General features: G+C 36.9%; 1 protein-coding gene across 7 annotated transcripts in view; it reads left to right on the top strand.

Annotated features, from left to right (window-relative positions):
• ZNF385B (zinc finger protein 385B) overlaps nucleotides 1-25,137 on the top strand; it is a 510,100-nt gene that overhangs the window by 265,449 nt on the left and 219,514 nt on the right. The window lies entirely within an intron of this gene.

The following is a 25,137-nucleotide window of genomic DNA, read 5'->3' as shown; positions in this document are numbered from 1 at the left end:
TGCCTTTTTGTCTGTGTCATCTCACAGATGCCAGTTTCATAAATAAACACAGAATCCTTTCTTCCTGTCCAATTCAGAACTTTCTTGAAATAAGGAATGGTGTGAGCAAAGATAGGGAGCTGGAAAATACTTGGAATATTTAGTGATCTGCAAAACCTACCTCCTTTATAATATATAACACTTCATGATTTGCAAAGCATTGTACATATATTATCTCCTTTGATTTATCTTTTTTTCAATTAATTTATTTTTAGTATTCAACATTCACTTCCACAAGATTTTGAGTTCCAAATTTTCTCCCCATCTCTGCTCTCCCCCCACCCCAAGACAGCAAGCATTGTGTTTACCTCTTCCCCCAATCTGCCCTCCCTTCTATCACACCCCCTTTCTCCTATCCCTATCCCCTCTATTTCCTTACAGAGCTAGATAGATTTCTATACCCCATTGCCTCTATGTCTTATTTCCCAGTTGCATGTAAAAACAATTTTTAATGTTTGTTTTTAAAACTTTGAGTTTCAAATTCTCTCCCTTCCTTCCTCCTCTCCCACCCCCATTGAGAAGGCAAGCAATTAGATATAGGTTATACATGTGTTGTCATACAAAATGCTTCCACAACAGTCATGTTGCAAAAGACTAACTATGTTTCCCTCCATCCTATCCTGGCCCCCATTAATTATGTTCTCTCTTTTGGCCCTGTCCTTCCTCAAAAGTGTTTACTTCTAATTACCCGCTTCTCCCATTTGCCCTCCCTTATCTGTAGGGTAATAGATTTTTCATACCCAATTAAATGTGCATGTTATTCCATCCTTAAGCCAAATCTAAGGAGAGTAGGATTCATGTGTTCCCTCTCACCTTCCCCCTCTTCCCCTCCATTGTAAAAGCTTTTTCTTGTCTCTTTTATGTGAGATAATTTACCCCATTCTATTTCTCCCTTTCTCCTTCTCCCAATATATTCCTCTCTTACCCTTTAATTTTATTTTTTCCTTCATATTAAACTCACCCTGTGCCTTCTGTGTGTGTGTGTGTGTGTGTGTGTGTGTGTGTGTGTGTGTTTGTATGTAAAATCCCTCCAACTACCCTAATACTGAGAAAAGTCTTAAGGGTTACAAATATTATCTTTCCATATAGGAATGTAAACAATTCAACTTTAGTAAGTCCCTCATGATTTCTCTTTCTTGTTTACCTTTCATGCTTCTCTTGATTCTTGTATTTGAAAGTCAAATTTTCTATTCAAGTCTGGTCTTTTCATCAAGAATGCTTGACAGTCCTCTATTTCATTGCATGTTCATTTTCCCCCAAAGTATTATACACAATTTTGCTGTGTAGGTGATTCTTGATTTTAATCCTAGTTCTTCTGCCTTCTGGAATAGCATATTCCAAGCCCTCTGATCCCTTTATGTAGAAGCTGCTAGATCTTGTGTTATCCTGGCTGCTTGCAATGTTTTCTCCTTGACCCCTGGGAACTCTGGAATTTGACTACAATATTTCTATGATTTTTCCTTTGGGGATCACTTTCAGGAGGTGATCAGTGGATTTTTTACATTTATATTTTACCCTCTCATCCTAGAATATCAAGGCAGTTTTCCTTGATAATTTCTTGAAAGATGATATCTAGGCTCTTTTTTTGATCATGGCTTGCAGGTAGTCCAATAATTTTTAAATTATCTCTCCTGGATCTATACTCCAGATCAGCTGTTTTTCCAGTGAAGTATTCCACATTGTATTCTCTCATTTCATTCTCTTGGTTTTGTTTTATAATTTCTTGATTTTTCATAAAGTCATTAGCTTCCATCTGCTGCATTCTAATTTTTAAGAAATTATTTTCCATTTGGCCAATTCTGCTTTTTAAGGCATTCTTCTCCTCATTGGTTTCTTTAGACCTCTTTTGCCATTTGAGTTAGTCTCTTTTTTAAGGTGGTATTCTTTTCAGCATTTTTTGAGTCCCCTTTAGCAAACAGTTGGCTCATTTTTCATGATTTTCTGGCATCACTCATTTCTCTTCCCAAGTTTTCTTCTCTTACTTGATTTTCAAAATCCTTTTTGAGCTCTTCCATGGCCTCAGACAAATTTGTATTTTTCTTGGAATCATTGCATGTAGGAGCTTTGACTTTGTTTTCTTCTTCTGATTGTATGTTTTCATCTTCCTTTTCACCAAGGATTCTATAGTCTGATTTTTTTTTCTGGTGTTTCCTCATTTTCCCAGGCTATTACTTGGTGTTTGAACTATTTGTTGAGGTAGCTCTCTACTTCCAATGGGAGTGGGAAATGTACTGTCAGCCACTTGATCCCCATACAATCTGTGGGCCTAGAACACCAGAAACAGCCACTGCCACTGCTGCTGCATCTGATGGGGGCTCCAACATCCTCTCCACCACCCTGGGACTGGGGCCAGACCACCCTCCTCTCACACACAGGTCCTACAGCCTTTTTCTACTGACCTTCCAAGTTGTTCTTAGCGTTTTGGTGTCAAGCAGTCTGAAAACTGCCACAGCTGCCAGTGATTCTGTCCCCTGAGGCCTGCTCAGGCCCTGTCTGTGCTGGCATGGCCCATGCTGGATTCTGCTCCACTCTCAGCCTGGCACAATAGACACTCCCTAGTGTCCCAATAGACATTTCCAGGTTGTCTTGGGCTGGAGATTTGCTTCACCCCATCATTCTGTGGGTTCTTCAGCTCCAGAATTTGTTTGGAGTCATTTTTTTATAAGCACTTGCCAGGGTTTTGGGGAGAGCTCAAGCAAGTCCCTGCTTTTATTCTACTATCTTGGCCCCACCCCCTTCAGTGTCTAAGTCTTTTTTGATTTGTTATATCTTGCAAACAGAAATAGTTTAAGGCTTAGACAGAGGGCATACTGCTGTGCCACACTTAAATCTGGATGTTCCTATAGAACCTGTTCCTATAGAAACTATTGTCACCACTAGCAATGCAAAGCATACATAAGAATTATAAATGTCATTCCAATATCATTTTTGAGTGACCTAATCACCTCAGAATTTTTGTAAGTTAATCTATATAGCCTATCCTGCCACTTTTCAGATAGATAAACTGAGGTAGAGTGATTTAAATGATGTATGGATATTAAAAGTAAAGATTTTTTTTACATCATATTTGCTATTAGTACTGATTTTCTGCCTGTTCTTATAGAGTCTGAACTCTGGAATATGCCTTTATTCTCAGACCTTAACTTGCACTCCAGATTTTTGTTTTTTGTTTTATTGTTGGGATAGTTAGTTAATCATCTCCTCCCACATATCTCATTTTCCCCAAGGAGGGTAGACATCAGAGTTGAGAGGTAGCATGTTATAGTGGAAAGAATGGAGAACCTGGGTTTACATCCTGTCCATACCTGAGAACTGTGCAAAAGGTTAAAATTTCTTAGCCCCAGATACCTTATCTGTAAAATGAAGGGGTTCAACTTAATGACTTTATAATGTCTCTTCTAGCTCAAATCCATTGTCCTTTGATTTTAATTTTCTGACTTACCAGGCAAGTATATTTAAAAAAAATTTAAATAACAAAAATCAATTTTCTCTCCCTCTTACTTCTCCGCTCCCCAGAATTCAAGTCCAGTCTAAGACACTTACTAGCTGTGTGACCCTGGGCAAATCTTACTTGCTTAGTTGCTTACTTACTTACCTCTGTCTGCCAGTTTCCCCGTCTGTAAAATAATAGCACCCACCTCCCAGGGTTGTTGTCAGATAATATTTGTAAAGCCTTTAGTTCAGTGACTGCCATTTAGTAGATGCTTAATAAATGCTTATTCTCTCCCTTCTCCTCCATGAAAATGAAAGAGAAGGAAGGGAGGAAAGGAGGAAGCCTTTGTGATAAATATGCATGGTCAAGAAAAATAAATTCCTAAATTGATCATATCCACTGCATTCATCAAAATTTTTAAGTCTTTCCCAATAGTTTGTCTTTATTGTGTTGATGTTATATAAATTGTTCTCATGATTCTCTTCTTTACTCTATTTCACTTCATATAAGTCTTCTCAGTTTTCTCTGAAATCATTCCTTCCATCACTTCTTACAGCACAGTTATAACCCATTACATTCATTTTCTATAATTAGTCCGACTATTCCCCAGTTGATGGGTACCTGCTTAATTTCTCATTCTTTTCCACTACAAAAAAAAGAACAACCATAATAAATATGTTTGTTGTACATATGAGTCCTTTTCCTCCTTATTTGATCTTTTGGGGATAGAGGTTCAATATAAGTATATACAATTCAGTAACTTTTGAGGACTAGTTCCAAATGCTTTCTTGAGTGACTACATCAATTTATACCTCTGCCAATAGCACAATAACGTGACAATTTTATTTGAAAAAATATTTGATGAATGTGTTTTGTTTTTAACTTTACAAACATTTACCAATTAGTTATATAACAACCTCATCTGAAAATGCATGCAACATTCTACCTCTTTAGCACCTCCCACTCTCCATTTTGTATTGTTTTTAAAGGAAATTTTTTCCTCCCTCCCATTCCACCCCCACCCTATTTAAAAGAACAGAAAATAAAAACAAGTTCCTTTTGACAAATATGCATAGTCAAGCAAAACAAATTCCCTCATTGGTTATATAAAAAATTATGCCTCCTTTTGCACCTTAAATCTATCACCTTTCTGTTGAGAGGTGAATAGCATATTTTATCTGGAATCATGAATAGTCATTGTATTGATCAGAGTTCTCACAGCTTTCAAGGTTCTTTTTCTTTACAATGTCATTTTTATTGTGTAAATAGTTCTCCTGGGTCTGTTCATTTCATTCTTCATCAGTTTATAAAAGGTTGAAAAATTATCTGTTTTTATAATGCCGATATAGCATGTCATTCTTATGGTTCTGCTCACTTCCCTCTAAATTGTTTCATATGTCTTTCCATGTCTGTTTGAAATCATTGGTTTCCTCATTTCTTTTCTTTTTTTAAAAAATTTATTTATTTGTTTTACATTTTCAACATTCATTTCCACAAAATTTTGAGTTCCAAATTTTCTCCCCATCTCTCCCCTCCCCCCACCCCAAAACACCGAGCATTCTAATTACCCCTATCACCAATCTGCCCTCCCTTCTAACATCCCTCCCTTCCCTTATCTCCATCTTCTTTTGTCCTGTAGGGCAACATAAATTTCTATACCCCTTTACCTGTATTTCTTATTTCCTAGTTTTATGCAAGAACAATACTCAACAGTTGTTCCTAAAACTTTGAGTTCCAACTTCTCTTCCTTCCTCCCTCCCCACTCATCTCCATTGAGAAGGCAAACAATTCAATATAGGCCATATATGTGTAGTTTTGCAAATGACTTCCATAATAGTCGTATTGTGTAAGACTAACTATATTTCCCTCCATTCTATCCTGCCCCCCATTACTTTTATTCTCTATTTTGACCTTGTCCCTGCCCAAGAGTGTTGACTTCTAATTACTCCCTCCTCCCATTGCTCTCTCTTCCATTATAACCCCCACCTTGTTTATCCCCTTCTCCTCCATTTTCCTGTATCATAAGATAGTTTTCTTACCAAAATGAGTGTGCATTTTATTCCTTCCTTGAGTCAAATGTGATGAGAGTAAGCATCATGTTTTTTCTCTCACCTCCCCTCTTTTTCCCTCCACTGAAAAGTCTTTTGCTTGCTTCTTTTATGAGAGATAATTTGCCCCATTCCATTTCTCCCTTTCTCCTCCCAATATATTCCTCTCTCACTCCTTAATTTCATTCTTTTAGATGTGATCCCACCTTATTCAACTCACCCTGTGCTCTCTGTCTCTCTATATGTATGTGTGTGTGTGTGTGTGTGTGTGTGTGTAATCCCGCCAGCTACCCAGATACTGAAAAAAGTTTCAAGAGTTATAAATATTGTCTTTCCGTGTAGAAATGTAAACGGTCCAACTTTAGTAAGTCCCTTATGTTTTCTCTATCTTGTTTACCTTTTCATGCTTCTCTTGATTCTTGTGTTTGAAAGACAAATTTTCTTTTCAGCTCTGGTCTTTTTATCAAGAATGATTGAAAGTCCTCTATTTCATTCAAAGACCATTTTTTTCCTCTGAAATATTATACTCAGTTTTTCTGGGTAGGTGATTCTTGGTTTTAGTCCTAGTTCTTTTGACTTCTGGAATATCATATTCCAGGCCCTTTGATCCCTTAATGTAGAAGTTTCCAGATCCTGTGTTATCCTGATTGTATTTTCACAATACTAGAATTGTATCTTTCTAGCTGCTTGCAATATTTTCTCCTTGACCTGGGAACTCTGAAATTTGGCTACAATATTCCTAAGAGTTTCTCTTTTGGGATCTCTTTTGGGAGGTGACTGGTGGATTCTTTCAATATTTATTTTGCCCCCTGGTTCTAGAATATCAGGGCAGTTTTCCTTGATAATTTCATGAAAGATGAGGTCTAGACTTTTTTTTTTCATCATGGCTTTCAGGTAGTCCCATAATTTTCAAATTGTCTCTCCTGGATCAATTTTCCAGGTCAGTTGTTTTTCCAATGAGATATTTCACATTATCTTCCATTTTTTCATTCTTTTGGTTTTGTTTTGTAATTTCTTGGGATCTCATAAAGTCATTAGCTTCCATCTGCTTCATTCTAATTTTTAAGAAATTATTTTCTTCAACTTTTGAACTTCCTTTTCCATTTGGCTAATTCTGCTTTTTAAAGCCTTCTTCTCCTCATTGACTCTTTGAACCTCTTTTGCCAGTTGAGTTAGCCTATTTTTTCAAGGTGTTATTTTCTTCAGCATTTTTGGGGTCTCCTTTAGCAAATTGTTGACTTGCTTTTCATGATTCTCTTGTATCTCTCTCATTTCTCTTCCCAGTTTTTCCTCCACCTCTCTTACTTGATTTTCAAAACCCTTTTTGAGTTCTTCCATGGCCTGAGACAATTGAATGTTCATTTTAGATGTTTGGGATACAGAAGCCTTGACTTTTATGTCTTTCCTTGATGGTAAGCATTGTTCTTCCTCATCTGAAAGGATGGGAGAAGATATCTGTTCACCAAGAAAGTAACCTTCTATAGTCTTATTTTTTTTCCCTTTTTTGGGCATTTTCCCAACCAGTTACTTGACTTTTGGGTCCTTTGTCAAGAGTAGGGTATACTCTGGGTATCTGTAAGATCTCAGTTCCTCCAAGGTGGCACAATCAAGTGTGTATACTGATCTGTGAGCAACCAGAAACTTTTATGCTCAGAATCTGAGTAGTAGTTTCCTCTCCACAGCCACCTAGCCTCCAGTTCCATCAAGCCAGCACTGAGGGCTGAGATTCAGAAAAGTTGTGGGGGCAGGGCTGCCATTCAGTGTGAGATAAAGATCAGCTGCTCAAATCCCCCAGGACTATTAGGTGGGGGGCAAGGCTGCTACATAGGGCTGAGGTAAGAATCAGCTGCTCAGTGCCCCCAGGTGTTTTACTATCCAAGAATGAATGTGGGCTGCTGTAGGGACTGCTGTGAGAGCTGCTGCCTCTCGCCCCATGAGGCCTCTGCTGCCCTCTGCCTGAGGTTGGAACTATGGGAAGGTCCTTCTCCCTTCTCAGCCTGCTGAAAAAACCCTCTCACTGATGTTGGCACCTGGCGGTTGAAGGAGCTGCAAACTGCTGCTACTGCCACTGAAGAGTCTACCCCTAAGGCCTACTTGCATCCTCCTCCTGGCACTGTGCCAGGGCCAAGGCTGGGCTGGCCTCTGCTCTGCATCCAGTGCAATAGACCTTTCCTGTTGGCCTTTCAGGTCAACCTGGACTGGAAATCTCCTCCACTCCATTGTTCTCTGGCTTCTGCTGCTCTAGAATTTGTTGAGAGTCTTTCTTTACAGGTATTTTATGGACTGTGTGCGAAGAGCTAGTGTATGTGAGTCTCTCTACTCTGCCATCTTGACTCCACCTCCTGTTTCTTCATTTCTTACAGCACAGCAATATTCTATCATAACCATATGCCACAACTTAACCATTCCTCAGATCATGGACATTCCTTTAGTTTTCAGTTTTTTGCCACCACAAAAAGAGCTGCCATAAATATTTTTTATACACATAGGACCTTTTCCTCTTTCTTTGACCTCTTTTGGGTATAAGCCTCACGGTAGCATGACTAGATCAAAGGGCATGCACTGTTGAGTAACTTTTTGTGAACCAATTCCAAATTGTTTTCCAGAATGTCTGCACCCATTCATAGGTCTACCAGCAATGCATCAGTGTACTTCTTTTCCTGCAGCCCCTCCTGCATGTTATTTTGCTTTTTTGTCAGCTTTGTCAATCTGGTACGTGTGATTCAAGATGCTTCAATCTGTATTCTTTTAGTTATTAAAATTGTCATGTGGCTATTGATAACTAGCATTTCTTCATTTGAAAACTGTCCAGGCAAGTAATTTCAAACTTTGATGTTTACATCTAGTAATATGGGTGGCTGTTTATTGGGGCTTTAGTATGGACCAACTTATGAAATCATTTCCTTCTTCAAATACATCTTTCAGTCCAAAACCACAAATTCTTTAGCCCTTCACACTGTGACTCCAGCCCACTTTTCTAGGCCGACTACACATTATCCCCCTCAAGCTCTCTATCCTTCAGCCAATATATCACATTACTATTTCCTGCACATGACATTCTGTCTTTTCACTCTGTGTCCAGGTACCGGCTGTCCTACATGCCTGGAATGTTTGCTCTCTGTGCCTGGAGTGATCTTCTTCTCACTCCCACCTCTTAAAATCCTTCAGTTCCCTTTGAAGCTCACCACAAGTGCCACCTACTTCAAAAACTTTTTTTTATCTACTCTCCCAACCTTATGGTTAATACTCACCCCCAAATCACTGGGTGTTTATTTTGTATATATCCTATATTTATTTACATGTGAATATATTGCAAGCCTCTACTGGAATGTAAGCTCTTTGAGAGAAAAAACTGTCTCATTTTTCTATTTGCATTTCTAGTGCCTGCCACATAGTAGATGCTCAATAAATAATTGTCGATTTTGCTAGTTGCCATGAAACTCTTGAATGCTCTCACTCCCAGGTCATGCAATTACAATTGTTTAGTGTGGAGGGTGGGATGGTTCAGAGAAAACCTCAGGGAAATGTTTAGAAGAAATTAATCATCTTAGTAGTTTTAGAAATCTTTGCTCTTATCCCTTGGACCCAAATAAATACTTCAGTTTATTACTCAGAAATAAATGTATTAGGTAGCTATTACAAGGTAGAACAGTGAAATCATAAAGTCCTGAATAATTTCATTTAAATAATTGGTGGAATCATATATATCATCTCCATTGTAAAATCCATACTGAGAGTGGCATGTAACCCATGACATTTTTATCTGTCCAGAAGGTCATAAGCACTGTCATTCTTTCCATTCTGCTGCAGTGTAAAGCTTTGTCTGTTCAGTTATCTGATCCTTTCACATGTTGTGAAGTAGGCTCATTAGCCTTGTTTTGTAATGTAGTTAGGTGAATAAATTTTCTTCCACTGATAAAATTTAGCTATGCTTACTGAGAATCATTCCACTTATCTATAGGGAGAAAACATATTTTTGTGGAATCTGTGGAATTCTGACTTTTTCCGATCATCTCATCCTGACATTTATATTGAGTTTAAAGAAAAATTACATCAATACAAGTTGATCCTGCTTTAATAGACTATAGTAATGGCATACAGGCTTTTTTCTATAGGTGATGACTTATTTTAATAAAAATGTACTATTCACATGTACCTCAGCTGATATACGTGGCCTAATGGCACCCAAGCTACTACACTACAATATTCCATTTCATTTTTGTTTTCCCATCTTATTTTCTATAAAATTCAGCCCTTTCTTTCACATTCTCATTCAAACAGTCCAAGCTCCATGGCAATTTAAGTACTAGTCTGATGTGCTTTTCTTCCCTTGGCCAGATTTTTTCAAGAAGAATGAAAGAGATCACAAGAAACTATCTCTTCTGTAGACCTTGAATTCAGAAATTACTTGAACAAGCTCTGTCCTTCCAATATATGGCAGTTAAAAGAATGCATTGCTTCGTGTGTCAATTGTGGAGTGTTTTCAGTGGCAAAGAATCATCAAAAGGCATTATTTCCCAGTGTTTGCCATTTTGATAGTAAAGATAGCCTGTTATGTTGTTTTGCCCTAATCAGGTCTTCTATTGTATCTGAGTATGACTAAATCAATTGTCTGATGATTTTATGCCACTTCGCTGCCTGGTAAGACAGAAAAAGGTTTTAGCTATCAGGCAGCCAACTCCTTTTGCTATGTCACATCAATTTCGGAATTCAAAAGAAATTCATAATGTTATATAGATAACTATACAGTACTTTTGTATCTTTAGGTTCGCTCAACTCCCTACCTTATTGATTTACTTTTCTTCTATCCCTGAGAAGAACAATCATGCATTTACATTGTGGAGAATAAATGTGAGTTATAGCTATAACCAGAGAGTTCTTTTAAGGTATAATGTCTCCTTTCTCCATCTGACAACTAGTTAAGGCTTTCCTATTTCAATAACAAAACATGCAGCCTTTGCACCCCATGTTTGCACAAAGGATATCATGATATCGGCTAAGCATTTAGTAATATCTATCACCTACACCTCTGTTTGTATTTAATCATTACCTATCTTGAATAATGTATGTAATCATCTTTGATATACCTGTTCATGATAATAGCACCTGAATACATAAATGCTATGAATGAACAAACATTCTTTGCTGACCAGTACACTAAACATTGGATCTGGGCACAATGCCAGGGTGGAGTTGAGGAGGAAATTAAATAAGAATTCATTCTTTTCCAGTTGAAAACAGAGAATTATCTGCTCTTGTGCCTAAGACTTTTACAGCGAGAGAGGTGTTCACTGTGTATGTCCAGGTAAAAATTGATGAAATGAAAATTGTCATGAGAAGAATTATATGAATTGATGCCAATGTGAAATAAGCAGAATCAGGAAAAGCAATGATTACAATAATGTAAATTAAAAGAACAACAATAAAACAATAGAGAACTGAACATTGTGAAATTATAAGACTGACTTCAAAGAAGAGACATGAGAAGGTATCTTCCCTCCCCCTATTTGTAGAGATGGAAGACTATAGATATGGAACATTTCTTAAACTTATTTTTTTTTTGGACATAGTGGTTGGTTACACTGGAATTTATTTTTCTCTTTTGCTCCTCATTATAGAAGATGGCTATCTGAGAAAGTAAAAGGTGAGAGGAATAGATGGAAAATGTAGGCAACAAAAAGCAAAAGATATCAATAAAACATTTTAACAAACAACTAAAAATGGAAAAAAAAACGCATTGATCTGTGTAGTCATTAAAAAAAGGAATCATGGTTGAACCCATTAGATTCAGGTATGGTGTCTAATGCAAGGTAGATAACAAGGAGGATGGCATCAAAATGAACCTACTCTATTTTTCTTTTCTGTTTGATTTTCATAAGAACGGCATATTCTTGGGACAACTATGCATTGTGTATATGTTACCAAAAGACAGCTCTACTGTCATTGCTTTGAAGGGACAATGTGGTGTAATGGAGACAAACTACTATAGGATTAAGAGCCTTGGGTTTGAAGCTGACTGACACTTCTGAGATTTGTGACTATCACTGAGTTTCAATTTCCTCACCTGTAAACTTGGGAGGTGGGGCTAAACATTTACACTACCTACCACACAGTACTATTTGAGGAAAAACCCTTGTAACCATTTATTCTTCTTAGAATGAGGGCTAAGTGTTAAAAGGAGAGGTGGACCTTGGAGAAGGCAAGTAATTTTCAGAAATTATTAAATCCATTAACATTGCTTACAGCAAACTAAATTTGCAAGTATCCAAAGCAAAATAACGTCTTGAGCAGCAGCCATTTTTTTTTAATCACCAAATTTACAAGAATTTCGTAGCTTCACTTCAAGTCTTACCTCTTACATGAAATTCTGGCTGGGAGTTCCAGGCTATGTTGGTCTACTCCTTTCCTGAACAGTAGATCTGTATCTTGATTTCTATTATATATTTTAAATTTGCTTTCAGGTTATTCTTGATTTTGGAATAACCTATACATCCACTCATAGCTATAATTCTTCCTTTCAATTTAAGTCTCTAAAATACCTGTACCTGTCCTTTCACCTCCTACATAATCAAGGTTCAGTTTTTGTTGTTATTTCAATTTGTTTTTCAGGGGACTCTTTAAAACACAAACACTGAACCACCTCTTTGACTCCAGAACAGGTTTCAGAAAGACTAAAACTTACACATCATTTGACAGTGAACTGGTCCTATCCCCAAGCATAGGGTGCAGCAATGGGTTGGATAGAGAGCCATCTGGAAAAACTAAAGGACAAATTATGTTCTTCCAAATCAGAGCTTCCTGAGATAGCTGTGCACTCCATTTGAAGTTAATTCTCTAAGCACCAAACAAATGTAAGCCATTATTGTATTAGCTATCATTTTGGATTATCTCCTCTCCCATTTGAATTATCTTCCCTTTGGCAGAAACAAATTGCTCTAGGCTGATGTTATTCTAGATGTCCAGTTTGCTCTAACCTCACTTTTCTTTTACTCAAGTGATTGAAATGTTTTTTTATCCTGTTATTGCCAAAATATAGTTTATGAAAAACAGTGCCAGATGAAGAGTGAGGAGTCCTGGCTTCTCATACTAGCATAGTTATTTAAAAGCCATAAGGAATCATGGGATCATAGATATAGGGCTGTGGGAGTCATTTGACCCAACCCCTTCATTTTACCCATGAGAGAATTGAGACCTAGAAGGTTGAAGTAAGTGACCTCAGGGAACAACACAAGGAACAAATGCCAGACCTACAAGCATTCCTCTGACTCCATGTCCATATTATCAAATAAGATGATATTTGTAACCCACTTAGTACAATATCTGACACATAGCAGGTATTTAATAAATGCTTGTTCTTTTCCCCCTTCCCCTACACTTTCTACTACATCGCTGAAGTGACCTTGAGCAAGTCATTTAGCCATGTATAAAACAATATGATCAGACCAAATGTTCCCCAAGGGCCTCTACAGATCTTAAAATCTATTTACATACACACACACACACACACACACACACACACACACACATTTTATCCTGAACTCAGACTCTTTAAACTTTAGTTGATCAGATTATTCTCTACTGTGTTAGGTAATACATCATAGAAAATCCAACAGTTTCCCATACTTTGGGGTATAGATATAAAATTATAAGGAGACTTCAGAGGCCATATAGTACAACCCCCTTATTTTACAGATGAGGAAACTGAGGTTCAGGGACATCAAGTAGCTTACCCAAGGTCACACAGGTCCTCTGATACCAGAGCCAGTGTTCTGTCTAAGGCTTTATGCACTGTCTTTTCTATTTGGATCTTTTTCTTCTGTCTTCTTTTCCCATGCTCAACCTTGCTGCTCCACCCCAAGGTAGGGGCACTTCTTTGCAAGAGTTCTCAAACTCAGAAAAAGTAGAAAAGGAAGGAAGGAAGGAAGGAAGGAAGGAAGGAAGGAAGGAAGGAAGGAAGGAAGGAAGGAAGGGAGGGAGGGAGGAAGAAAGATAATACCAGGGCACAGGAATTAAGGAGTAATAACTAGATAATAGCTACTTAGATGCAGATAGGTTAGCATATCTGCCCTGTAGCATTGTGAACCCATCCCTCCTAATAGTAAATGCTTGTCCTTTTCTCACCCAGTATCAAATAATAACTTTAAAAATACTCAATGGAAAATAACTTACCTCTTCTATAGAACCACAGCTCTACTTCTGGAGTCAATCAGTCCTCCTTTCCCATCTCCTTTGTGTTTCTAATAAAGTGAAGGGTTTTACTGACCCTGTGAGTGAACTCATAGTAAGACTTTTCATTAACTTTCCAGGTATTACAGTTCTAATGCCTGGTTCTCATAACAGTGGAAGATGACAGCACTTCAGCATGAATCCATTTTCATAACAATACATCATAATGGAAAGTGTTTAGTTTTGTTTTTTTTTTTATTTTAAAGCATGGTACAGTTTTATTGTAAACTTCAGTATCGTGTGACCTATATTAAACGTAGCAGAATATGTGGAAAGGAGGCTTAAGGACACAGACGTTTGTTCTGTTGTAGGCACAGGGCCATGGAAGAATTGCCAAAAGGATGGTCTTTCAAGGAATGGAACTGACAGTTTAATATCTGAAGTTGTTGAATGGGGGTTGCTTAATCCTATGATTAAGAAAAGATTTATAGAGTTTCCTTGTCTGTTTGCCCACACTTTAACGGAATCAACTTCAGCCTAGTCGCAGTAGTAAGCTAACAATCTTACCCTGGAAACAGCTGTTCTCATTTGGGATAGAAGTTTCACCTGAATTTACCAAATGAGCAAAGGTTAATGTTCCAAGAGTGTAGAGGATAAAAGATGGGGCTATGCTCATAATTAACTTTTCTTGCTCTAGATCCCATATGTATATTAGGTTAAAACATCCATTTATACCCATGCATTCAGTAAAGGGTAAGCAGCTACCAGTGACAAAAAGATAAAGGAGACTTGGCCATACTCCTCTTAAGAATATTACACCATGAGATGGAGTTTGACCACCAATGTTGGAAAAAATCATTTTATGAACTGAACAATCATTCACAAAGATAAACATTTCAAATATCATTAGCCTCTTTCTTAAATTCCCCCAGCTGCTGGTATCTTCCCTACAGCTTACAAGTGTCACCAACTTTCCCTTGGGCATCCTTCAAAAAAAAGAAAAGCTTCTCAGGATTCTCCCATCTCCATGAGGGATTATCCTACATATCTCCTCCCCTTCTCAGCTAAATTTTCTTTTATCTTCACAGCTCTCACATCCATACCCTTCTCTACACTCACACTCACCACTGAAGTTGAGGCCTGAGCAGCTCTCACCTGGACTGTTAAAATCGCCTCCTCCTTTAATTGGTCTGCTTGCCTCAAGGCTATGTCATTTCCCTGATCAGTAAACCCCATTGGTTCTCTGTTCCCTCTGGGATTTTTAAAGCTCATCAGCTCTCATTGACAAGTCATACTGTTCCACCATGCTGACCCACTTGGTCTTCTTCACATAGTGTTCTATCTGCTTTGTTCTTACTTTTAGACGCAGAATTCTTCCATGCCTGGAATGCTTTCCCCCTTCATCCCTACTACCTAAAATCTCTAGCTTAAGAATAAGCTCAAGTCATCCACATCCAAAAAAAGAATTATGGAATCAGGACGCAGAACGAAGCCGACTATTTTCTCTTGTGTTATGTTTTGTTTTGGTTTGGGTTTTCTCATGGTTTCTTCCATTTGTTTTAATTCTTCTATTCAACATGACTAATGTGAAAATATGTTTAACAACAATGTATGTATGGAACCCATATAAGATTTCATGCCGTTGTGGGGAGGGAGGAAGAGAAAATTAAGACTTATGGAAGTGATCGTTGAAAACTGAAAATTAATTAACTAAAAAATAAAACAAAAAAAGAACAAGCTCAAGCATCCTGCACTCCTCCTAAGTGCTAGTGCCTTACCCTCTAAGGTTATATCATATCTGTTTTTTACTTATCTGTACATACAAACATATGCACATACATATTTGTCTATACGTATATATGCATGTGTGTTTATACACGCGCACACACACACACACACACACACACAGGTTGTTTCCTTCATTATAAGTTCCTTGAGAGCAGAGAAATTTTCAATTTTCACTTATTTCTCCAGCACTTAGCACAGTTCTTGGCACATTTGATTTTCATGTACAAAGAACAGGAAGAATATATTTTTAAAAAACTGGAAACTTCTGAAAGTATAGGATTTCTCCCAAGTAGATGTTAAATTGAACAAGGTAGTAACATAATTTCTTAATTTGTTTGTGAGCCCTTCTTCACTTCTTTTGGCTTTCTCTGTATAGTGGTTTTTTGTTTTTAATGTTTTCATTGTTCTCTTCTCTTTTTCTTGCATTTTATCTCCTTTTTGTCTCCATTTTATCTCCTTAATAGAATCCCTTCCTTCTCATAAAAAAAGTACAGGGGGGAAAAAACCACAATGAATCAACACATAGGCAATGTCAGAAATCCTAAATCTCATTTATACCTCTAGGCTTTCAACTGCCTTCCAAGAGGTGGATAACATGCTTCAACAATCTTCTGATCTGAAGTCTTTCAGATTTGTTTTCTTTTTCATTATTGTACTTTCTTGTACATTATTGTACATTGTCTTTCCAATTCTGCTCATTTCACTCTGCATTGGTTCATACTTGTCTTCCTGTGTTTCTTTGAACTTGCCATATTCATCATTATTATGTAACAGTATTCCATTCATTTGCATGCATAAACCTAAGGCTGAGAAAGGGGAAGGACCCACATACACAAAAATACTTATAGTAATGCATATTGTAGGAAAGAATTGGAATTACATTTAAAGAGATTCATTCCTCATTTTTGCAGTATTCAAGAAGATAATGGTTTTCTTCATTGTATAGATGGGAATACTGAGGAATAAAACTATCCCTCTTGTCACATTCTTAGAAGCAGAGCTAGTGGTAGAATGAAGAATTCCAAGTTTGCTGCCAAATAACCTGTTAACTATCTCTTGATGCCCCTAATATAACTTTGAATACTAAGTTCTTATGAAAATAGTCACTATATGCAAAGCACAGTGCTATATTTTGCAAAGAGATATAAAGTATAGATAAGGTAAACACATCTAGGTAACACTAATAGTCTTACCTGAGAAGAGCTTAGAGAGTACCATAATATTAAATAATCTATAATAATAATAATATTGAGTAATATATAACATGCTATAATATAATATAGTATAATTTATTAGATAATGTAGAATATAATATATAGCATATATACTATATTGTAATATAAATATATTATGTCTAATATGTTATATAATAATATGATATAAATATATAATATTTAATTTTATGGTGCTCTCTAAGCACTTATCAGTAATTGTATTAGTGTTACCTGGATATACATATAAACACACACACACATATGCATTTATCTGTCTTCTGCATACATGCATATATACACATACATAGTTTGAGAGGGAAGGTTGCGATTCATATGGAGTGAAGGTAGGGGGAATCATGCAAGGTTCCATGGAGAAGGTACAACCATTTGAAATGGACTCTAGAAAACAGTACTATGAAAAGAGAAAAGAAGGATATCCTAGTTCTAGAAAACTCAGTAAACAGAGGCACAAAGCTGGAAAAGTGCCTCTCCAGTTAGCCCAGTCTTTGGTTTCTGAAAAAAACATGCCAGATGATCTTCACTATGCTTTCCACTCTTAACATTCTATGATTCGAATTCTCTAGTTAAATTTTAATTTAACACTGTATCTGGTTCTGCACATTTACAGTGAATTTATTTGTAATTTACTTTAGATTATGTCTATCTTGATTCAGAGAAGAGCAACCACAGGTTCTATGGAGGAAAATTAAGGGAATTTTATTTCTCAGTCTAGAGAAGTCTATCTCGTAACTTACTTTTCAAGTCCCTGAGAAGGATGATAATCAATTATTCTCCATTTCAATGACACAAGAGAATTTTGTAACTATTAGAATGATTAATCACCAAAAATGGCCAGCAAGAAAAGCTGTGAAAAATTCCTTATCCCTAGAAATCTCGAAAGATGTGAACCAGAAAAAAATTCTTGACTTTAATGTTTATTGGCCATGTAATCACATAGATGTAACCTAACTTCCCCAGGCCTTGTTTTGCCAATCTGTAAAATGAGGAATAACATAAGGTGAATATAATAGGAATTGCAAAATGGGGAAAAATAAGTAAATAAAAGGTGGTAATGTAACAGATAAGGAAGGTGCACACTACCTCTTGTACCTATCCCATAGGGTCATTGCAAGGCTTGAACGAGTTAATACTTATGATGCTCTTTGAAAATGTTAAAATTTAAAGCACTGTGTAAATGCCAATTATTATTCTTATCTTCAAGATGAGACTTCTGATGGAGTACTTTTAGTTCTAGTATGAATTTAACAATCATTATGACTTCAACAATTTTGATTTTATTTTCATCAAATCACTTCCATGTACAAAGAACAATAAAAAGGACCACTTATCTATAGATTTTCTTTGTATCATATGTAGTTTTATAATTTTTGCCATTTTTCACTGTTCCTCAGAAGACAGTTTCCCTAAGAGATAAGAACAGAGCAAATATTCCATTCCTGGAAGACAGTCCTGTTGGGGAGCCTCACTACCTACAGATTAGCAGCCGATGAAACTGATGTCAACGATGGCATTGTGCCAGTTACCATTACTGTGGTTGTTCAGTTAATCAGCAAGCATTTATTAAGTACCTGTTGTGTACCAGGAACTATGCTAATTGATGATGACCCAGAAAAAAGCAAATAATTCTTTCCCTCAAGGAGCATAGTAAGTATCTAAGACCAGATTTGAACTCAGGTGTTCTGACTCCAGGGCCAGCAGTCTATCTACTGTACTACCTAGCTTCCCCTTGTAGCTTTCTTTAAAGCTCAGTTTAAATTCTATCTCTTTTATGAATCCTCTCCTGATCACTTTAACTACCTATGCCTACCTACCCTACTCAAAAGTACCTTGGAAATATATATGATACATGTGTGTATGTATGTATGTATATATCTTTTGTGTTTGTATTGCTTAGATTTCCTCCTGTATCCTCCCCTATAACAAACAAAAAGAAGACAAAATTCAGTAAAAACTAATCAGTATATTAAAACACACACACATACACACACACAAACACACACACACACTGTCATTATATGCAATGTCCTGAATTATGTCACCACCTCACCATAAAGAATTAAAAAATTAGAGGAGGTATCTTCTAATAATTTTTTTCTTTTGTTCTTAATAATTTTTCAACATTGATTTTTGGCTCTGTTTTAGATTGCTGTTTTCCCCATTTTACGTTGTTATAGTCATTGTGTATTCTGTTTTCCTTCCTTTGGTTATTGCACTTTGTATCAGTTCATGCAAATCATGCAAATCAGTTCATGCTTCTCCATGTTCACCTTGTGTGTCATGTCTTACATTACAATAAGAAAGTTATGGATTCTAGGAAATGGAAGTGAGGTACAAGTGCATTCTAGGCATGGCATTAGAATGTGAAAGGGCTCAGAGATGAGAGATTCAACAAATAGACCAGTTTAACTGAACCATAAATCAAGAGGAGTGATGTCCATTAGGAGACAGGAAAGGTAGGTGGGAGTCAGATTGTGAAGGGCCTTAAATGATGGAGGATTTTATTCTGATGGCAATAGGGAGACCCTGGAGTTTTTTTGAACAGAGGGGTAATCTGGTCAGACTTGACCTTTTAAAATATTGTTTTGGCAGCTGTGTGAAGGATGGATTGGAGAGAAGAGAGAGACATGAAACAGGGATATCAGTTAGGAAGTTATCACACTAGTCCACGTAAGAGATCATGACAACTTCGAAAAATAGAAAGGTGGCTATGTGAATTGAGAAAAGGGATAGGAGAGTTGTGGAGGCAAAGATAAGACTTGGTAATTCATTGCACATGGGAGGTGAGTTAGAGTGAGCAGTGTGAGATGATACTGAGATTGCAAGCATGTATGACCAGAAAGATGACTCCAGGGCACCAAATAAAAATAAGGGCATTTAGAAAAGGACTTCCTGGAGGTTTGCTGGGGGCCACAAGAATTTAAGGTGGCATACACTTTTTTCCCTGCTCAGGAAACATGGTTCACAGTGCATGCTTTACAGTAAAGCTCTTGCTTGTCAGTTATAAATTGATGATGACAGCCAATATCTTTTCCCCTGCCTTCTAGAGACATCCTTCTTTTATAAATAACCCATTCATTCACCCAGTTTCAGTAGATTAGAACTTGGAACTCTAATTAAATTTTGGAAAATGTAAATTCAGGACAGATTTTTAAAAAACCAACTCAAAACAGTAGTATAAACTGCAGTTAAAAATAGGTTCAAGAAGGGTTTAAATAAATTTTTGTAAAGTAGATACAGAATGAAAAAGTAGAGAGAAGTAGGGGGTTTTGCATGTTTTTTGAGCCTGAACTCAGGGAAAGCAACTGTGCCCCCACCTCCAACGTGGTGTCCTTCAGGAATGGCATGGTGGAATAGATGACTTGTGATTTTGACCCATGATGGTAATTTTGCTGTCTTTTGGCTCACTCAGAACAAGCTAAAATTTAAATTTCAGTCAGATCAAAACTAAAACCTTGCCATTTAAATGTCAAGATACTTAAATGTTAGATTGTTAGCTCAATGTAAAATAAGGAATCTGTGCATTATGGAGTTCATAACAGTACCTCCACGTATAGTGGTTTGGCTGTTCAACTGTCAGAAACCAAACCATCCAACAGGAAGAAAACCCAAATAAATTCCTCTCTTATTGATGACAGAAGACCACATTTTTTTTTTTTTTACTAGAATCCCAGATCTTCTAGATCAACAGTGACTTGGATGAAACCATACAAACAAAACAAACACACAGGCTATTGTAGAGTGGTTGGTTATCTACCATGAAATTGCTATGGAGTAGAGGTTCCCAAAGTGGGTGATACTACCCCCTGCAGGACACTGGAATAATGCGGAGCAGTAGTAGCCTTGGAAACAGTTGGGGGAGTTGAATAAAAATAAAGGGGTGGTGGAAGAATAAAAAAAAGAAGAGAAGAAAATTTTGCAAAACCATTCATACATGTTTCATCTTTTGTGTAACAGAGTTAAAGACATAGTGATTACGTTATTTTCCAAATAAACACACACAATGCAAGTTGTAAACTGTTGGTGGTTGTCTGCCAGCAGTTCCTAATAAGCAGGTGTTGGCAGGTAGGCTTATCTTGCATTGTTGGGAAGTCCAGCATGCATTGGGAGGAATATGTGCATGTAATGACTTGTTTACAATACAGTTTTATACAGTTATGTGATGCAATCTTGTGTCTTCAAAATTTCAATGCAAGAAATAACCCACAAATTTGCAATAAATTATTAAATTTATGATGCATTTTTTTTAAATTATATTTTTCTGAAATGACACAAATTTCAAAAGAAACTAAAGGGTTAAATAAAGATTTCCAGAAGGATGCTGAGTAATTTAAAAAAAGGTAAAATATGTTCAGGAACCTCTGCTATAGGGTGAGCAATTTTTTTGGAGGGGGGGAATAGAGGGAAGACAATGTTGTAGCGGAAGAAGTTAGGAGTTGTATTTTTCTTTTCCCTGAAACTTTGAGGAACAAGAAACTCTGATGTTTTCAGAGGAATCTGAAAATAGACACAAAAATTACTCAAGAAAAACTGTAGTCTGTTAATGTTGCTAGTACCAGGAGAAGGGTGTCTGTGGTTTGAGATGCCACACGTTGCTGCTACAGCAACCACCTTGGTGTGTGCCAAAACATCTCATGGCTGAAAACTAGATAGGAAATTCTATATTATTTCTAAAAATAGACCTGGAAAATTTCCTGAAAACGATCACTGGCAACTCCCAGATTTGAGAGGCGGCAACATACTGTAACTGAAGAAAATAGATTGCTTATACCATCACCAATGAGATTACCACAGTGCTATCAAATTAATAGCCAGAAATCAGAATTGAATATGCTTTCTTCTTTTGTCAAAAGTAGTATTCATGGAGGTGCATAGACAGATATTTATGGAGCTTCCCTGTATTTTGGACCTGTGTTGTATACATGTCTTTATATATTTGCAACATATATATATATAATATGAAAAAAAGATATAGCACAAGATGTTATTACTATTAGCTATTACTTTGAAAGCAATAACATGTAAGGGATGGTAATAATGTCATTTTAAAAATCATTTTATAATTATGAAACTTAATTTTGCCTCATAGTTGCACTATAGTACATCTGATAGTCCTACAAAGATCTGGTTCTCTAATATATAGGGCATATTAAACAGCTGGAGCCTCCCATAAAGATAGTAGGGCAAGCAAAAGAACTGGAAAATGAAATGTTGAAGAAATTTAGAAAGACTTCAAAAGAACGTAGTAGAGAACATGAAGACTGAACAATGAGATAACTAACCCTACATACAGAGCAAGTTTGTGACAATCTTTGGACATCAGGAAGAGAAAATCAGGAGAGGATTAAAGTTTATTTGCACATGGAGAAATAGTTCATGTTCTAATGACTGAGTTTCAGTTGTTAAATTATTGGTTGTCATTTTTTTTCCTTTTATTGCAAGGCAGTTGTGAGAAATAAGACTTTCAACTGCTTTCTATCCAGTACCTCGAACGATGCTATGAATCCTCTAAATAGCTCTCTGGAAGATAAAAATAGAGAAAATGGGCTTAAATTGCAAATAAGAGGTATATAGCAGACTGACTTACCCAGAATCATGGCCAGATATATACAGTAATAGACAAGTGAAAAGGAAAAAATAACTTTTAAAGATGTTACAGAGGGAATTTTATTTCCTGGAAACCTCTCAGAAGGGAAACATTTATATATGGAGAGACTCAAGGAGATAGAAATACCTCAAAATTGGGAACAGGAATTTACAGATCATCTTTTAGAAGCCCTTCCTACCTAACAATTCTATAATTGGGCCAGGTACCTAGAAGAGATTGACTAGGTATTCATTTAGTTGACTGTTAATTATTAAGGGCTAGACATGACTGTGACAGAAGTGGGTGTGGCCACCATGGGACTATCTGGAAAAGGCCCAGGGAGCCTCCTGGCTCATGTCATTTGGCACTGTCAAATACTGCAAATAATAAGAACAACTCATGTTTGTATGGTTTGAAAGGTCTTTGCATCCATGATCCCAGTTAAATCTAAATACTAAGTATTATTTCCCTGCTCACATGAGAAGATTCCTGTAACTCCTTTGGGCAAGGGTGTATGCCTACCTAGGGTTCCATTTGGCAAACTAGAATTATTCCCATTTATAGCTCATTTCTTACCTGGAGCTGGGTCATTGAGAAGAGTGCCATTTTACTTTCCAATTCCTGCATTTTAAGTAGAATGATCACTAAATAGCAGCATCAGTTGGTGAAAGCGATTCTTCCTCCTCTCCCCCCTTCATCTCCCAGCTAGAAGACTAAGATTGAACTCGTCATTAAGAACTAACAAGGATGTGCTTTTCAAATGTGCTAAATTAGGCAAAGAACAGTCTTAATATTTTTAAAGTTAATTATGCCCAAGTTCAGAGAAACAGTTAGTTTGCTATCTCTCTAAGAAAGCTTTTCATTGAAAACTGGCAACAAAATTATCTGACTTTATAACCCATGATACTGATATGAAGGAATCCAAAATTTTATTTATGTATCTGACTTGGTGTGCTCCCACTGTGAGTACAAACTTAGAGATGTATTTTTCTCTCTGTGTGAGGGCGAGTTACATGAATCATAAATCTGCACATTTTGGATCTATTCAGACATTTAGAAATAACGAGGGAATATACTTGACCATCTATCTGAAAGTTTGTCTTGTGATTTTTTTTAATCCTGAATTCCTTTTTTTCAATAAAGTGACCATTTTCCCATTGGAAACTGGGACAACTTTGTCCTTCAGAATATGCATTGAAAATCATATAAAGGTATTGGAAGAGTCCGACATCATACTGTCAAGAGTTTATATTGTGTGTGTGTGTGTGTGTGTGTGTGTGTGTGTGTGTGTAGGAGAGAAAAAGAGAGAGAGAGAGAGAGAGAGAGAGAGAGAGAGCGCATCATATGCTTCAATTAAAAAACCAGTTGAGGATGAAACTCCTTTTAACAACATCCATCCTGGGTACTGGATAGCATGGGAGGAATTCCTGTCCTTCATCACTTAGGTCAGTGTTGACAGCAGTGGCTGTAAAGTGGTTGCCTATAATGTTGTCTCAAGTGTGAACCACTTATCTGCAAAGCTGCAAGATAACTGAAGCCATGTATGTGTAGCCAACCCTTCACTTGACAGACAACTGTTCCCCAAAAGATAAGAACATCTCCCACACAAGCTAAGAGAACTGAAAACCCTTTGCTCACTTTGCCTGGAGGGGAAGAGGATGAAGGGTGCCCAATTTTTGTGGAGTAGGAAATTCAAGTCCTCAAATATTCTCCTTTGCCTCCCATGTTATTTCTGCCTCTGGTGATGGATTTTCTGACAAAAGTATTGCTGGAATATCTTCATTACTTCCCAGAAACTTTATAGCAGACAATCTTTCTTAATATTTTTTGAGTCATAGACCTCTTTAGAATTCTGTGAAGGAGAAGAGAAGGAAACAAACATTTATTAAGCTCCTATTCTGTTCCAGGCACTGTGTGCTTCTGCTTTACAAAGAGTGTTTTATTTGATTGTCACAGTAGCCTTATGAGGTAGGTGCTGTCACCATCCACATTTGTTGCTATCATTCAGTCTTTTGAGTTGTGTTTTACTCTTTGTGATCCCATTTGGGGTTTTCTTGGTGAAGATAATGGAATGGTTTGTCATTTCCATCTCCAGCTCTTTTTGCGGATAAGGAAACTAAGGCAAACAGAGTTAAGGGACTTGCCCAAGATCACACAGCTAGGAAGTATCTGAGGCCAAGAAGATGAGTATTCCTGTCTCTAGGCCCAGCACTCTATCCACTAAACCACCTAACTGCCCATCTCCATTTTGCATTTGAGGAAACTGAAGCCGACTGAAGTTATTCATCAAGAGTCACATAGCTAGTATGTCTCTGAGACAAGATTTGAACCCAGTACTTATTGACTTCAGGTCTAGTGTTCTATTCACTTTTCAAAATCCTATGATTTTTTTTTCCTCAATGCATAAAATACAATACATAAGATTATGAAAGAAACCAATTATATAGGAATACAGTTATCAAATATATTAAAAAAAAAGTTCATGAACGCCAGGTTAAAAATTTCTGATTTAAAAGAAAGAGCAATTTAACATTTGACAAGTAATCCTATATATTTAACAAAGTACAGAACAGAAGAAGTTTGACTTAGAAGTCTGGGAAATAGGATAATGGGTTCTAATCCTGATCCCATTTTACTAATTGGAGGAAATAATTGGAATACCACTTCCATGGGAGAGGTTCCTTCCAAATGTAAGACTGTGGAATTCTGTCACTTTCCCCTTGAATGACTCAGTTTCATTCTCTGCAAAACAAGGGAAATAGCAGCTGCCCCCCTCAATTCACCAGGGTGTCTCTATAGGAAATGGTAATATATGAGTGCAAGTGCTGTGTTCCTTGACTCTTG

The sequence above is a fragment of the Notamacropus eugenii genome, chromosome 5, assembly GCF_028372415.1.
Source record: "Notamacropus eugenii isolate mMacEug1 chromosome 5, mMacEug1.pri_v2, whole genome shotgun sequence".
Classification (NCBI taxonomy): domain Eukaryota; kingdom Metazoa; phylum Chordata; class Mammalia; order Diprotodontia; family Macropodidae; genus Notamacropus; species Notamacropus eugenii.
The sequence above is the reverse complement of the archived record's forward strand: the minus strand, read 5'-3'. Positions and strand labels throughout refer to the sequence as shown.